The 16,340-nt window shown below is 34.8% G+C and overlaps 1 long non-coding RNA gene across 1 annotated transcript in view; it reads left to right on the top strand.

The window, feature by feature from the left end:
- Positions 1–16,340, top strand: part of LOC125923682 (uncharacterized) — a 1,073,698-nt gene that overhangs the window by 533,247 nt on the left and 524,111 nt on the right. The window lies entirely within an intron of this gene.

Raw genomic sequence — 16,340 nt, 5'->3', positions numbered from 1 at the left:
GCATCAAGGAAAGAAACCTGACTCCTTTCCTCTAAGCAAGTCACACTTCCCAGGAACCATTATTGACAGTACTCAGTTCTTCTGTAGGATAATGGAAGCATTGGGACTGTGACCTGGAGTGGTACTTGTGTTCCTACACCTAAGGTCCTGGACACACGGGAATTACAAACAGAACCAGCTACCATTTTGATATCATTTGACTGATGGCCCCTAGAGAAAATTTTCCGGTTTATAGATGGGGAAGACTTCAGATGCATGGTGCTATTGCTTACCTGATTTATTTCTCCTGATTCTTTCTCCCATTGTATTGCCTCATTTCCTTTTGGGTTTGCACTGGGTCCTGAACTCTTTCCCATCCATGCCCCTCTTTATCTCCACTCCTATATATTTATGTCTGGCAGACAATACAGCAGATGAAGTGTATTTAACTGTGTGTGCATGTGTGTGTGTAGGAAACATTTTTTAACCCATTCTGTCGGCATGTAGACAGATGATACATCTCCAGTGTTAAGTTTGTACACCTGACATTACCTCCCTAACTGGACTGCTGAACACTTTGTGATCTCATGCAGTACTGTATTGAGAAAGAGCTTCTAGTAATCTAAATAATCTAACTGGCCAAAATCTGCTGAAATATGAATATATTGGGTTGTAAAAGCAAGGTGTGCTTTTTGAATGAGTATAATGTGTATTTTGGCATGGATACAGCTCTGATTTGGAGTGACAGCTATGGAAAATCCTTTTTCTCGTAAATGTGACAAAAGATAGGGGGCTAGAGGGTGGTGGAAAGGTTGACAACTCAGTCTCTATCAGTAGCTCATGGCCATTGCTATGTCCTCAAGTTTTTATCAAATGCTTGTCCATTATATATTTTCCATTGTATTATTTTTTTAATTTTTGTTAATGTTTATTTATCTTTAAGAGAGTGAGGGAAGGGGCAGAGAGAGAGGGAGAGAATCTGAAGCAGACTCCAGGCTCTGAGCTCAGCACAGAGCCCCACGCGGGGCTCAAACACAAGAGCCATGATATCATGACCTGAGCTGAAGTCAGACGTTTAACTGACTGAGCCACTCAGGCGCCCCTTTATTCTCCATTTTACCTTCTTCACTCTGATTTTCCCTCCCTAAAGTTTTTCCCTGTCTCATATAAAGAGTTTAGAGCCTGATAAAGTCCATTAAAAGTAGCTTAAGCGTATAATCAAGCAAGGTTGGGACCAGTGGATAAATACATCAATAACATATAAATACAGAACATTTTAGCTCCTTTGATTAAACCTGGAAAATGGATGTACTAACAAAGGATGTTGAGATTTAATGTGTGTGTGCCCTGTGAAATTATAATTTCCTTAGTCTTACAGACCAGGAAAGTCAGGTTTGGGGAGGGTAGGTAGTTAACATTAGGTAACATACAGGTTAATTGATACAGCTGGAGCTCAACCTAAGTTGTCCCTACTCTACTGTCCATTCCACCTCCTATTCAGAACACCTGGTTTAGTTGGAAGACTTAATAGTTTCTTAGCTTTTGATAATTATGAAATAAGCTGATCTAAACCCTGTGGCATTTTCCTTCTACCTCCTTCCTACTTTTTCCAGTGCAAGAAGGGATTACAAAATTTATTTTTTAGAGTTAAATAAGGATTTTCAAAGTCTTAAATCCTTGGACTCATGAATGAAAAATGTTAGGAAACTTTTCTCCAAAGTCCTTAGGAAAGGAATCCTGCTATCACTGCAGAAGAAAATTCTGCAGAAGACATATTCCTGGTCTGAACATTTCAGTTAGCCAGTAAAGATGTGTTTCTTTTTACAAGCTGCAAATAGACAAGACAAAAAAAAAAAAAAAAAACCCTCTATCCCTAAGAATAATATTTAATCATATTCAGGAAGTTTTTTGTTTTTTGGTCTCAGTTCTCTATTTAATTGTCATCAAAAATGATAATTTAATAATGACTCTATATTGCATACTTCAAAATTATACATTAGACCAGATATTTCAAGGGCATTTTTTGGTAATCACAACTGATTGTAATTTTCACACTCTCAATTGCATTAGTAATTAGTGAGAACCATGACAATCTGTCAATTGCTTTTATTCATTAAGGTATTAAATAAGCCAACATTTCTCGCTTAATTTTCTAACAATTTTGCTTCCAACGTAAGGTCTAACATTCATATACACTATACCAGAAAGACAAAATGTGTAACCTAAAACACTTCTAAAACTTTGATTCATTTTAACTATTTTGTATTTTGATTGAAAAAAATCTGTACTAGAAACTGCATTTATAAATCCTAATGAACATTTCAGAAGTTAAGTCAATGAATTATTCTCTTTTAAGATTATTTAATGTTTCAAGTAGAATTTCCCACTTTGCTACACTCTCAATGATACAATTTTTGTTGTGATAGGAAAACACAGAAAGTTAATGATTCTTTCCAATTTGTTCATTTTCATCTCTTATGCTTGCTGCTGTTTGGTTCCCAAGTGCATTTAACTGGCAAGTTCAATGAAGATTTGGCATTGCACCATTTGATGAAAGCAGAAAAATTAGGTTGCCAATTACATATGTGCCCCTTATGTGCACTGAATTCCCACTGAATGAAGTGATGAGCCAAATTAGGAACTCTTCAGCAGTGGTACCTAAAAAGTAAAATTAGTGCCTAGGGAAGGTAAAGAGATCATTTTTCTTTACAATGCAGTTACTATAATGAACTGTATAAGATGTTTTAGAAAGTGGATTCACTTCAAAATATTTTCAAACAATATAGATGAAGTATCAGAAAATAAATTTAAAACTTGCATTTCTTTTTTTTATCCTAGCTATTTATTGTCCTTTGATTTACTTCGTACCCTGTCATCATTATCCAGTCTTTATGAAGAAAGCTAGATGAAGGCCACTTCTCTTTGCTTTAGCCTAATAGTATAAAATCAATAGTATAACAATAGTATAAAATAAATGAAAAAATAATTGTAAATTTCTTATTAACATTCTGAATTTCTGGGGCACTTGGGTGGCTCAGTAGGTTGAGCATCTGACTTTGGCTCAGGTCATGATTTCACAGCTCCATGAGTTCCTGAGTTCGAGCCCCACATCTGGCTTAATACTGTGAGCACAGAGCCTGCTTTGGATCCTCTGTTACCCTCTCTCTGCGCCTCCCCTGCTCACACTCTCTCTCTCAAAAATAAACATTAAAGAAAACATTCTTAAATTATACTTTTTTTAAATGTTTACTTATTTTTGAGAGAGAGAACGTGGTCTCACAAGTGGAGCAGAGGCAGGAGAGAAAGAAAGAGAGAATCCCAAACAGGCCCAAGCAAGCTTCTTGCCAAGCTGGATCTCACAAAGTGTCAGATCATGACCTGAGCCCAAATCAGGCAGCCTGGTAAAATATCCTTTTGCAATAACTGTTATAACATGAATGTGGTATTATAAGTACCTTAGAGCAAGGAGCCTTAATGGAGATCAAGGCTAAAACTTGCACATACTTCAAGATCAAGGACTGGTGAAAAAGTACAAGATAGAAGACAGGAGAATTGACCAAACTGTAGTTCAGGGTCCAGAGGGCACAGGAAAAACTCCATTTTAATATGGTATTAATTGAGGCAACCTCCAGGTAGACAGAGCACAGTAGACAAGAATTTAGGTAGAATTATCTTTCAGAACACTGGGAATGGGGACTAGTAAATGTCTTTTCACAGCAGAAATCCTGCAGAAAAGCAGGGTCTGTTCATGTTCTTACTCTGTGAATGAAACTAAAAGGCCAGCAAGGTCAACTGATCAGGATTTCAGAGAGGAATCCTTGGCAGAATCTAAGTCCAGATGACTAGGTCGTAATACTCTGCATGAGCTGTCTTTGATCTGGGAACTACATAGACACCAAGGTTCCATCCCATGCGCAAATGTGATAGCAAGACTATTAAGGTGCTTGTATGCCACTGTCCTTGTCACTGGGCTACCAAGTCCCAGGTTTACAAAGTGAACCAATTCTGAGCCCATTTTAATGGTAAGAATGGTAAGCAGAAGGTGTGTGTGGAGAGGCACCACTTACCCAGTAACTGAGGTAATCCTGAATTTCCAGGAGAGATTATCACTTTAGAAAGCTAAGAAAAGTTGAAGCTGAAGCTATAGCAGGAGGCAAGAAATGACATTAATATTAATGTTCCCTGAATTCATTCCTCTGTTTTTTAAAGGAAGTGAACTGTATTAAAAATAATGTTTATCAACATAAAAAAAGGGAATTTTTATAAGCTAATTCACCAGTAGAAACTTTTCCTTTCATATAATTTTCTTCTTTTTATTTATATATCCAAATGTGATTAATGAGGTCTTTTGGAGTATAACTTTAGGATTTCTCACCTTCACATGAGGTAATTTTCATGTTTAAATGCTTTTTTTCTGATTGAAATATTAAAAAGTATTTAATTAATTGGTTCATTTGTTGATGTCTATGGGTTACATCTATCAAAGTGATTTTTTTTTTCTGAATTTTTGAGTTGTTCTATTATGATTGTCCCCAGGCATCTATGTGTTTGTAGGAATTTCATTAAGAAAAAATAGAACTGACACTTTTTTAAAGAAAAATAATCAATTAAATCATCTCTAAAAATAGTGTATTGATAAAATCTGAAATTACAACAATAAGTTTATATATAAATAATATAACTAGATTTAATTATAATAGAAGAACTGTAACAAAGCTGTAATAGTACTTTTGTACTACTTAGGTATATAGTAAAAACAGACAATGCAAATAAAATAATCTAAACCATATTAAACCAGTACTTAAGCAGGTTGGAAACTGGTCTTACCATCTGTCAGTTTCTATACTGGCAGTTTCACAAATGAGTACTCTTTTTAACAAAACATCACAGCAGGAGATACAGACATGTGAATTGTAATTAAAATGTGAAAAATGCATTTCCTAGTTTTTGTGATTTGTATAAAGCTTCTCTTATATTGTGAAATTCTAGACATATGAAATTATGCAAAATGAAAATCATTTTTATTTTGCCAAGTCTATACATTGTTTGACCAAATTTTTTACTTCAGTAATGAATGCACATGCTATCATGAATTAAAGTGTTTTTCCTTTATGTCTGGTTCACTCAGTAATGAGATTCAATTATTTTTAATCATCCAAATGTAGAAGATGAAGAGAAATAATTTGTATATTTTTATTCAGTCTAGATCTGCTGAGGACTAATTTTATTGCTTTATAATATTTACTTACTATCATATTATGTAAATAAGAACAATCTTGAATTTTATTCATTTTCTGGAAAAAATAAACCTAAATTAGATAGTAAACTCTGTAATGGAATAGTTGCCTACATTTTATATCTGGGTGAATAGCAGTTTCTCTGATTTCTTAGCCTTTACATACCATACAAATCAAAATATACAATGTTTGGAGTGTAACTATTGTTAATGCTCTGTATCAATTGCTAAATATTGAATAAGTGTTTAAGAAATCAGTAGTGATGTAACTCAAGTTAAAAGCATATTAACTGAAGTTAAAATAACCCATTAACATTCAAATAGATCTTAATTTTTATTTTAACTCCCCATCTTCAACATCTTGGAGGTTTTCTAGAAATTTAAGTTAATGTTAAAGATAGCAAGTATTCTAGGATGTATGGGTGGCTCAGTTGATTAAGCTCCTGACTATGGATTTGGCTCAGGTCATGATCTCATGGTTGGTGAGTTCAAGCCCTAGGTGTTTGGCTCTGGACTGACAGCCAAGAGACTGCTTGGGATTCTCTCTTTCCCCTCTTTCTCTGCCCCTCCTCTGCTCATGCCCACAACCCCCTCCCCTACTCTCAAAATAAATAAAAAACTTTTTTTTTTAAGATAGCAAGTATTCTTGACCTTTGTCATTATGAGATTTATTACGTGCATGTATGTTATATATCCAAACCCATTTTTTACATCATAAACCAACTACTGGGGTGTAACAATGCTTTATTTGCAATGTCTTCACTTCCAACTTTTTCTCCAAATGTCAACATTTTAACCAATGAGATAGGTACTAGGATAGTGAATTATTAAATCACCATGTAATTGTAGGTTTCAAATATGACTGCCACAAAATATCCTATCCCATATGTACCTCTTACAAGGAGATGCTGAAATCATTCTAACTGAGTAGTAAGTAATGATTATGTCCCTTCTGCTGAACCTGAGAAGAACATTTGGACTGCCTCCACCAATAGAATATTATGAAAACAATGTTATGTAATTTCCTAGGTTAATTCAAAAATTTCCATTCACCTTCTCCCTGTTCTTTTGAGACAATTGCTCTTGGATCATAATCACTTCTTATAGAGATCATGTAAGGGACCTATAGACCTATGGAAAAGAACTGATGCCTTCATCCCTCAGTACCATCTGATAGACTCCACATGCACCCAGTACCAATTTGTGAGCCAGGTAAGTGAGCCATCTTGGAAGTAGACCCTCTAGCTTCAAAGCTAACCACTCCAGCCAGCCATTTGGAGTAAAAACAAGCTATAGTCATTTTTTACTGCTGCATAACAAATTTACCACAAACATAGTAGCCTAAAATAAAATTTGATTTATTAGATCACAGTTCTATGAGTCAGAATTCTTGCAAAATGTGGTTAGTTCTCTGCTCAATATCACAAGCCTGAAATCAAGGTGTTAGGCTGAGTTCTCACTGGAGGCTCTGGGTACAAATCAGCTTCCAAGCTCTTTCTGGTTGTTGACAAAATTCAGTTCTTGAAGTTGTAGTACAAAGGTCTCTGTTTCATTGACATATGGCTGCTTCCTTCTACAAGCCAGCAACAGCAGCTTTGAATCTTTCTCATGCTTCAAATCTTTAACTTCGTCTTTTTCCCCCAACCAGAGAAATCTCTCCCACTAGACTATAAGCCAATGGTGGGCTCCTGATTGATTCACTCCTCATTAGATCCCTAGTGACCAGTTGAAGCAAAATAATGTGTGCTCAGGTGAGACAAGGTGGTGTGTGTAAGACTTGAGATTTACTCTTTTTATCATTTCTTGAAAATTGTATGTACTAGAGAAGGCTTCTTGTTAATTATTCCTTTAAAAGCCTTTGTTTCCCTCCAAACGATTAGAAGTCTTTTGTCTTTGAACATATTTTGTAAGTTATCTTTCTTCTAAACTGACTGGAAAAGTGATGGTTGCAGAATCATTGGAGCAACTAGACACATAATATTCAGTCATAGGAAGCAGTGTGGTAGGCTCTGATGCAAGAGCAGAGCAGGTTGTCTGAGTCCATTGAGGCTTCCAGGACAAAATACCATTAGCAGATGGTTTATAAAAGACAAATTCATTTCTCATACCTTTGGAGGCTGGGAAGCCTGAGGTCAGGGTCCCAGCACAGTTGTGTTCTGATGAGAGACCTATTCCTGGTTCATGGCCAGTGCCATCTCACTGTGTCTTTACATGGTAGAAGAGACAAAGGTCTCTGTGGACTCTCTTTTTATAAGAACCATAATCCCATCCATGAGGGTGGGCCCTCATGACCTAAGCACCTCCCAAAAGCCCCACCTTCTAACACCATCACATTGGACTTCAGCATTTCAGTGTATAAATGGGGGTGGGGGACATAAACATTCAGACCTCAGCACAGGTTAAGACTTAGGAAGATATATAAAACCTCAGAATAAACTCAACTGTCTCCAAGAGGCTGGAAGTGAGATTTGTATTACTGTGTTTACATTTTTGGCTCATTAATAAATAAACAGCTATCAATTAGTTTTCTTTTCCTTCGTATACTGTGGTCACGTCTATGAGTGAAAGTTCCAGCCAATAGAATGCCACATATCTGAAAAATAGCATGAGATTTTGGTGTATTGGATGACTCTGGTATAAGGCTGAATCATAGGAAGTAAATACTGAATAAAAACCTGTAATGATAAAAGAGGTGAGGAAAACAAGAAAATTCATCATGAAATAACTCTACAAGTAGTCCTGGTGGAGAGACTTACTAGATAAATTAAGCATAATCATTCATGTAGTCATGCAACATAAATAGCAAAAGTTAAACACAGTTATATATTTATTACTTTTTTCCTAGAAAACTAAATAAAAGTGACAGACTAAGAGTCAGACTAGGCATACTGGAAGAATATATTCACTAGCATGATAGATAAGGATTATTTCAAGATCTATGTTAACTGTGTTAATTTCTCACCAATCTTGTGTTCTTATTAGCAAAGATCTGTAACACATCTTCGCTTAAAATTATAAAAAAAAGTAAAATTTGAAGGGATCTTAATCATTCAACAAATGTGTGTTGAAATTGTTAAACAAGACAAATATTGGCAACCAAAATGGGGGGAAAAATTCTCACCATAGAGACAGTCATGGAAACAAATGATTAGAATACAATATAAAGTACAATACAAAAGGTCTTCAAGGAAATAATCCATTAATACATTAATTACATTAACAGCAATTTATGACAGTAATGGACAGTAACAAATGATTCCAAAAGTTAACTCTCAGTCTTCATTTTTATTTTAGTAGATTCTGGATTGTAGTGACTTTGTACTGTGTTGATCTAGCTAAACTGAAACCATGTTTCCCAGAATTCCCTTTCCTGCATTGGAGTTGTCGGAAAAAGTCTTCATGAGATCTGGGTGGAAGAGGCAACTTTATGCGTGCTGAAGTTTAGTAAAGGGAACCAGATGCAGTTTCAGCACACACTCCTTGTTATTCATCTGCTAGCTTACCTCTTTGGTTTAGGGCAGCAGCTATACCTGCAGCTTTCTCAGCTCCTGCTAGGACTCCTCTTTTAACCTCTCAGAGTGTACATGTACAAGGGTATAGGAAGCTCCATTGTGAAGAGTCCTTCTGCACATCACCATGTGCATATCACATGTAATGTTGAGGTTGGGGGTGGCGGGAGACAAATGTAGGTAGAGATTATCTTCTGGAAGTCCAATTTATCCTTATGATTCCAGTTTGTCCCAGCTGACCCCACCATCCACACAGCTTTTCTTCCTAACTGCCAGTTCTGTTGATCTCAGTGACTTTAAACCCACCAGTAAATTCAGTGGCAATGGACTTCCATAGACTTCTCAGCTCACATAATTGAATAAGATCTAATCCCTATAATAAATCCATATGACTTAGTCCATATGACTCATATTACTTCTGTTTCTCTGATGAAACACGTACTTACAGGATATATTTTGTGGAAAGAACCAAAAGAATACTGAAGATTAGATGTGGATGGTGAGGAAAGAAAAGAGTCAAAAATGGCTAAATCATAAATTACCATAATTTTAGACATTTCCTCCATTTGGCTTCTGGGACACCACAGTCCCCTGTTTTCGTTCCAAACTCTCTCCCTATATATTCTCAGTCTCCTTTGCTGGATCCAACTGACCTCCATGACCTCTATATCTAGAGTGTTCCAAGACTCAAGACTTAAAACTCCTGTTTTCTATCTATATGCACTGTTTTGGTGAGCTCATTAAGGCTTAGGGTTGAGGTACCATCTGAATGCTGATGACATCCAAATGTCTATCTTTACCCTTGAACTCCTAATTGACGTCTACCTGCCCATACTGTGTTCCTGCTTCTATAGAGAAACATCTCAAGCTTAACATATGCAAAGTCTTCTGAGTTCCTCCCAACCCCTGTTCTGTATGTGGTCTTTCCTGTCTCAATGTCCACCCTATTCTTCTGGTTTTTTGTGTTAAAGACCTTTGGGAATTCTTAGTTTCTCTTTTTCTTTTCTAGTATGTTAGAAAATCCTGTTGACATTATCTTCACGTCATATAAAGTATTCAACCACTTCTCCAAACTTCAGCGGCTATGACTTATTTTAAGCCACCATCATCTTTCACCGGGCTTATTGTGATAACATTCTAACCGATCTCTACATTTACCTTTGTCCCTCACAGTATATTATCAGCACAGTATGCAGAGTTATTATGGTAAACTCTAAATCAGATCATATTACTGTTCTCAAAATTCTGCAATGGCATTTTATCACATTGAGAGTGAAAGTTGTCACAAAGGTCTACAGGCCGGGCATTTCATAATTTCCCTCCCATACCACCATTATTTGTTGTTGCATTTCCCTTTGTGAATCAATTCCTGGTTACCTGCAGGAGTCCCTTCTTACTTTCTTTCAGACTTTGCTCAAATGTCCTTTCAGTGAAGCCATCTCCGGCTGTTACATCTAAAATAGTCATTCTACCACCACACACATGGTCACATCCACTTCTGAGTCCTCTTGCCTGTTTTATTGTTCCTTAGCATTTATCTCTATCTAAACAGTATATATGGTATACATTAATCTTATTCATTGTCTGTTTTCCCCACTAATATAAAAGATAATGAGAACGGGGATATTTCTGTACCTACCCACGTGCCTACAGGAGTGCCTTGCACATACTGATCCTCAATATTATTTGTTAAATGAATAATGAATCAGTGAATAAAAGCACAAGACCATACATTCAGTGCAGAAGCACATACAGGAAGTGCAGCAAGGGGATAAGAGGGTTTCAACACTATCTTCACTGACTTTTCTGAAAAACAGAAGCAAATTTTTGCCATTTTGCATAAACTTTAAACATTTTTATGGAAGTTTTTTTCTAATTTCACTATTTATGAGGCATGTGTTAATTGAGAAATGTGTCTTCACAGTGATTCTAAAAGCAGATGGCATTCATTCATTTATTCCTCCAGTCCACAAATATTTATTGAGTGTCTACTATGTGCCAGGAACTAGATACAAAGGTGAATAATAAATATTCACAAACTTTAGTTAAACATTGGCAATATACTAGGCAGAGTGCTAAGTAAGCTATGGAGTTAGAGAAGTAAAAGATATAGTCCAGACAGCTGATAATCTAAAAGGAAACATGAATAAATAAACAGATACTTACTAAACTGTATGTTGATGGCTCTAGCAGATGCAAAACGGGATTTTTAAAATTATATAATATAGGTATAAATAACCCAAATTTAAGGGGTGGGTTGTCAGGGAAGGATTCCTATCAGATGTTATATATGGCTTGAGTTCTAAAATATACCTTCGGCTTGACTATATAAATTATGTTAGATACATGGCAGCAAAATAATTATTCCATTCTTTGAGTTTAAGAAATATTTGTTGATTTTTTCATATTCAAATAATCTTGTGTTTGGAAGTATTATTATTAAACATTAAATTTATGAAGCTAATTTTATTTGATGATAATTAACATAGTGTTATGTTAATTTCAATATAATGATTCAATAATTCTCTATACAAAACTATTTTTAATCTACACTTTTTATTTTTTTACTTTTTAAATTCATTTAAAATAAGATGAGATTGCTAATTCAGAAGTCTTAAATGTTTTTCAAGATTCACATGGACATATTCACATGGACATAAAGAAAATATTTATGCCACCTATATATTTGAGAATCTCTGTCAAGAAAAATAACACAGTGGACACATATTCCTGAGAACCATAAAGATGAAAAATTACAGTTCTATAATTTCCCTTTTTATCTTGAGAATCAATAGATGAAAAAAGTCACCTATTTTTCTAGTCAACTTCTCATTTATTTAATGTTTTTATTTAGTTGACATCAAAACATTATTTTTATTGTTTTATTTTGAAATCCTTTGTTCAACTAAAGTGGCTCAATGAAGAAGATAATGCACTGTTTTGAGGAATCATTGTATGTTGGAACAGTTGTTAAGTTATGCGTTTGGTGCATACCCTGTGGCTACTACTTAGGGAAGACACAATTAAAAATAGACTGGAAGATATACTAAAAAATGAAAGATAGAAAGAAATAGACTGAAGAACATTCACAAATTTAAATTGAATCAGAGTCTTCTTCCCAAACTCAAATGGTTATGCTAATGTGCATATTTCGCTCAATATTTTTATATATCATACATTTTTTGAGAGTTCTATTTTTATCCATATCCTGCATAAATGACAGCCTCAAAATATAGGTCAGGGTGTTACTAACTGCTTAGAGCAAGTATACACTCAGAAATTTCTTTTCCTAAAGATCCAGCTAATGAGAGGTAGATAATTGGACTTTTTGAAATTTAGATGTAAAGTTATAAAATATCTAAAGGTCTATATCTTATAGCTATAAACACGTATAAGCTTTAACTGTAAACAATGAAAATCTGCCTAAAAATGATTCATATCTAAAATTTTAAGGATTATACGTTAAATTAGATCTTTTAGAAATACCACATCTTGATAAAATCAGATCATACAGCTGTAGGATTCGATTACCTATAAAAAGTCACGTTTTCCTTGTAATTATAATGTCCAGATTAATACTGTATTACTTGCAATAACATGACTCACCTGCTTTTCCAAGTCAGCGCATGAGACTGTGATTTTTATGTTATCCATTCAATTTGGTTTTTTTCTTCCAATGAAGGCACATCTGTCATTCGTTGTGTTAATGTTCAATGTTCTAGAAAAAATATGCCTAGAGCCTCACTGATTAACTACTTGAAAAAAAATTTTTAAGGGCAACATAAGTGCTGAAGTATATAGAATGTGCTACCATATTAAATATGTGTTCATTAACAAAAATAAATTTAAAAAGAGAGTGGTTTTACATTTTCAGGACAATAGCAAGTTATGCCTCAACAATCTGCATGAAGTTATGTTCCTAAACATTCTTCCGCTCAATACTCTGTAAAACTCATAGAGTAGTATTAGTACCCTCACATTTTTGAGAGACAGAGCTTACCTAAAGTTTTTTTTTTCCTTAATGTAACTGCAGGATTTTTAATTTTTTTGCAGAAGATATAGCTGTATAAAAAAAAAAAAAACTCTATATAATACATTTTACAGAAAAGGATTCCTTGCTTTTAAAAAAAAAGCAAATGTTTTTAAAGGTAAATAAAAATTTCTCCTTTATTTACTATGCCTTTAATAGTTTCCTGTCTTTCTTCTTCTCCTTGTTATCCCCCTTTCTTGTCTTCTCCTTGTTACCATCCCTCACACTCCTATTTCTTTTTCTTCTTTACCATAATCACAATGGCTGCCTTCAACAGAGGTCTTACTCATATGGTGGATACTGTCTTATTCCTTCAAATGTCTCAATCAAATGAATACATTTTCAAATAAAACCAACCACAAGATGGACTACACTGAAACTCCTTGAGTCAAGCATGTAACTCCATTTTCAAGAATTAAACTACCAGTTGAATACATTATTTCCAGCATCTGGAAGCCTGCCTCCAAATCCTTAGAACAAGGTCCCATAGAATGGTAGTATACATCCAGCAGAGTTTTCAGGGCATATTTGCTGGTTAGGCAGTGTGCTAATGCCATCATAGAAGTAGGGTCACCATTTGAATTCTTTTCCTTCACATTCTTCTATATTTATAGACAACCTTAGCCTTGGTTGAAAGAGAAAAAGTATGATTAGATAGTTTACATCTCTACTTCAAAAAATAAAACAATAACAAAAACCAGGGGAAAAAGCATGCAGCTGACTATTACTAAATGCTTATTTATTTTTGAGACAGAGACAGAGACAGAGCATGAGTGGGAGAAAGAGCAGAGAGAGAGAGACAGACACAAAATCCCAAGCAGGTTCCAGGCCTGACAGGGGGCTCAAACTCAGGTACAGCTAAATCATGACCTGAGCCCAAGTCAGATGCTAAACGGACTGAGACACCCAGGCGCTGCAGCTGACTATTGCTTAAATAGAAGGTATATCTTATAAAAAAAGAAAAATATGGTTCTACTGTGCAAATAAGAAAAACACTTAGACATAGCAACTTATCCAATAAGAGGCCATAAAATGTTGTAATTGAGATCGCTGCCTTTGCAGGTTGCACAGAACTGACATCAATCCTTGCTCCACATTTTACTAGCCGAGCAACTTTGGGTAAGTTACTTTGCTAGTTCTTAATCCCCACATATATGAAATGACAGTAGTAATAGTATTTACTGTCCCTGGGTGTTTAAGGGAATTAAATAAGAGAGAATGGAAATGCTCAGCACAGTACATATGCAAGTATTCAGTATATGGTATCTATTGTTATTAATTTTCACCAAAGCCAAATTGCTAACTCAGTGAATATGTAAATTCTTCCAACTTATTGTGCAACTAAATACATGTAAAATAATTCCAAATTACCCTCTGTAGTAGAAATAAGTGTTGAAAACATGAATTATATATTTTTTTGGAATTGACCAGAATGTAGCTAGCTTTATTTTCTAAACATAACATCTGCTAAGAAATAACACGTTTCCAAGTGGTCAACAGATATTTTTTAAACACTCAAGATTTGTTAATCACTGTTCTAAGACCAGGCTAGGTATAAAACAGTGGTCAAGGAAGGTGGGGTTCTTTCTTTCCTGGAGTTTATTTTCGAGTAGGTAGAAGAATGCTACTGGGCAGGGAGGCAGAAAGATAACAAATGGGTAAACAAATACATAAGATAATTTCAAGAAATGGTAAATGCTATAAGGAAAAGAAATCAAAAGTATACCCTGTGCAATTGGCTGACTTTGGTTGGGGTGTGTCTGAAGAGGACTCTCTTTGAAAGTACATTTAAACTAAGATCTGCATAACAAAAAGGAGCCGGCTACAGCCAGCTCAAAGACCCTAAGGTGGAAACAAGCTTGCTATATTCCTAGGTAGGAGGAACAGAAACTAGGCCAATGTGTTTGGAGCCTAGGGCTTTAGAGGAAAAATAATGCTCAATTCATTTTATCCTCCCATTTTTTTTTTTTTTTCTTTTCTGGATCATTGACTACTTTCCATTTAATTGACATATTTATTCTTGATGTTAGAACAAAAACCTTTTTTTTTAAATCCAAGATATTTACAATATCCCAGAATGTCCTAGGTGCACTCTGACATTAGCAAAATTAAAAACTCAACACAATTTACATAATATAGGAAAGAAGGGGATTATTCTTGGGTATTTATAAAGAAAATATTGTTCCATGCAACTTAAAGAGATTACTTGAAAAGTAATAATTCTCTATCTCAGTTGTAAGTTTCCGTGAGCCTAATTCCATCTGCAGGAACTGAGGCGGGAAGTGGGGAAAAGAACACAGGGCTGTAGTATCCTCACCCCACCAGCATGCAAATCATTTAGCATTGCACCACTATACTGAAGCTTTTACTGCCAGGGATCCCTGAGCAAATCATTTCCATTACTAGTCTGTTCTAATAACCCCTTTGCTGATTCAGCTACTTGAATGTAAATACCATAGAAATGACTGGGAAATAAAAGCCAATTTGAAACAGTAAAAAAGGATCTAAAAGAAAATGCTTCCTACATATGCCTTCATTTTCATAACTCTTTATTTAAAAATCTGCTTATCATAGATAAAGGCTTCTGACTCTATTTGATGCCAGGAGAAGAAAAAATAATTCCTTTTTCAAATATCACTATACCTTGCTTAAAGCTCCCTATCTTAAATGGCAGCTGTTCCACCCATACTAACACAATACGTATAGAAAAGACCTCTAATTCTTTATATATGTATATATATTTACTCCAAATAAAATTGCCACAAATATTAAAATAGCCACAGTGAATTCCATAGCATTACAGTTAAAGTGCTTCATTGTTAATTCAATAGAGATCTTAGTAGCTTGTCTTGAGGTACAAATGAGATCATGCACTGTTTATTTGTTATACACAGGAGGTATTTTTCTTTCTGCCTGAGCTTCTGTTCAGTCCAATATTCTCTACATATATTCGCCCCCCCCCTCCAACTCCCAATCATTTTTTAATACTACTAGCTGTTGAATTTAAAGACTGGCCTCCAGGAAAAAAAAATTCTTTGTGTGATCTGTATGATGACTATATGAAAGTAAAAAAGTGAACGAGCAATGTAGCTTTTTGAAATTGAACCTAAATAATCTTAGTGATGTAGTTTGATTTTTACTCTATTCATATCTAAAATACAAGATTATCTTAGAAGTATGATCATTACAAATGACTTTTAAGCTGCATAATTATATATTTCAAAGCTGATCTGAGTAGGTTTAAAAGGCTATAAATTGTAGAGAAGTAAGCAGCTGCCTTCTAAAAGAATTTGTAATTAACAGACCATCATAGTATTGAGTTGAAATTTCATCAAAATTAAAGCTAAAATATTAAAATACATTTTAAAATATAAAGGCTTAAGGAAGAGACATTCTTGATGAACACATAGACTGAATTTATGGCTATTACCATAAATTAGGAGTGCTAAATCATGCCACAATAAATTGTATAGCTGAGAGTACAATGGAATCTGAAGTGATTTAATTTTTTTTCCAATACATATATGATGTCTGTTCACCCTTTTCCAGTCTGGTAAAAATATGTGCACGTTTTGAAAAAGCAGAA

Source organism: Panthera uncia, chromosome B1 (genome assembly GCF_023721935.1).
Source record: "Panthera uncia isolate 11264 chromosome B1, Puncia_PCG_1.0, whole genome shotgun sequence".
NCBI classification, from domain to species: Eukaryota; Metazoa; Chordata; class Mammalia; order Carnivora; family Felidae; genus Panthera; species Panthera uncia.
Note: the sequence above shows the minus strand (reverse complement) of the source record. Positions and strands in the feature narration are given on the sequence as shown.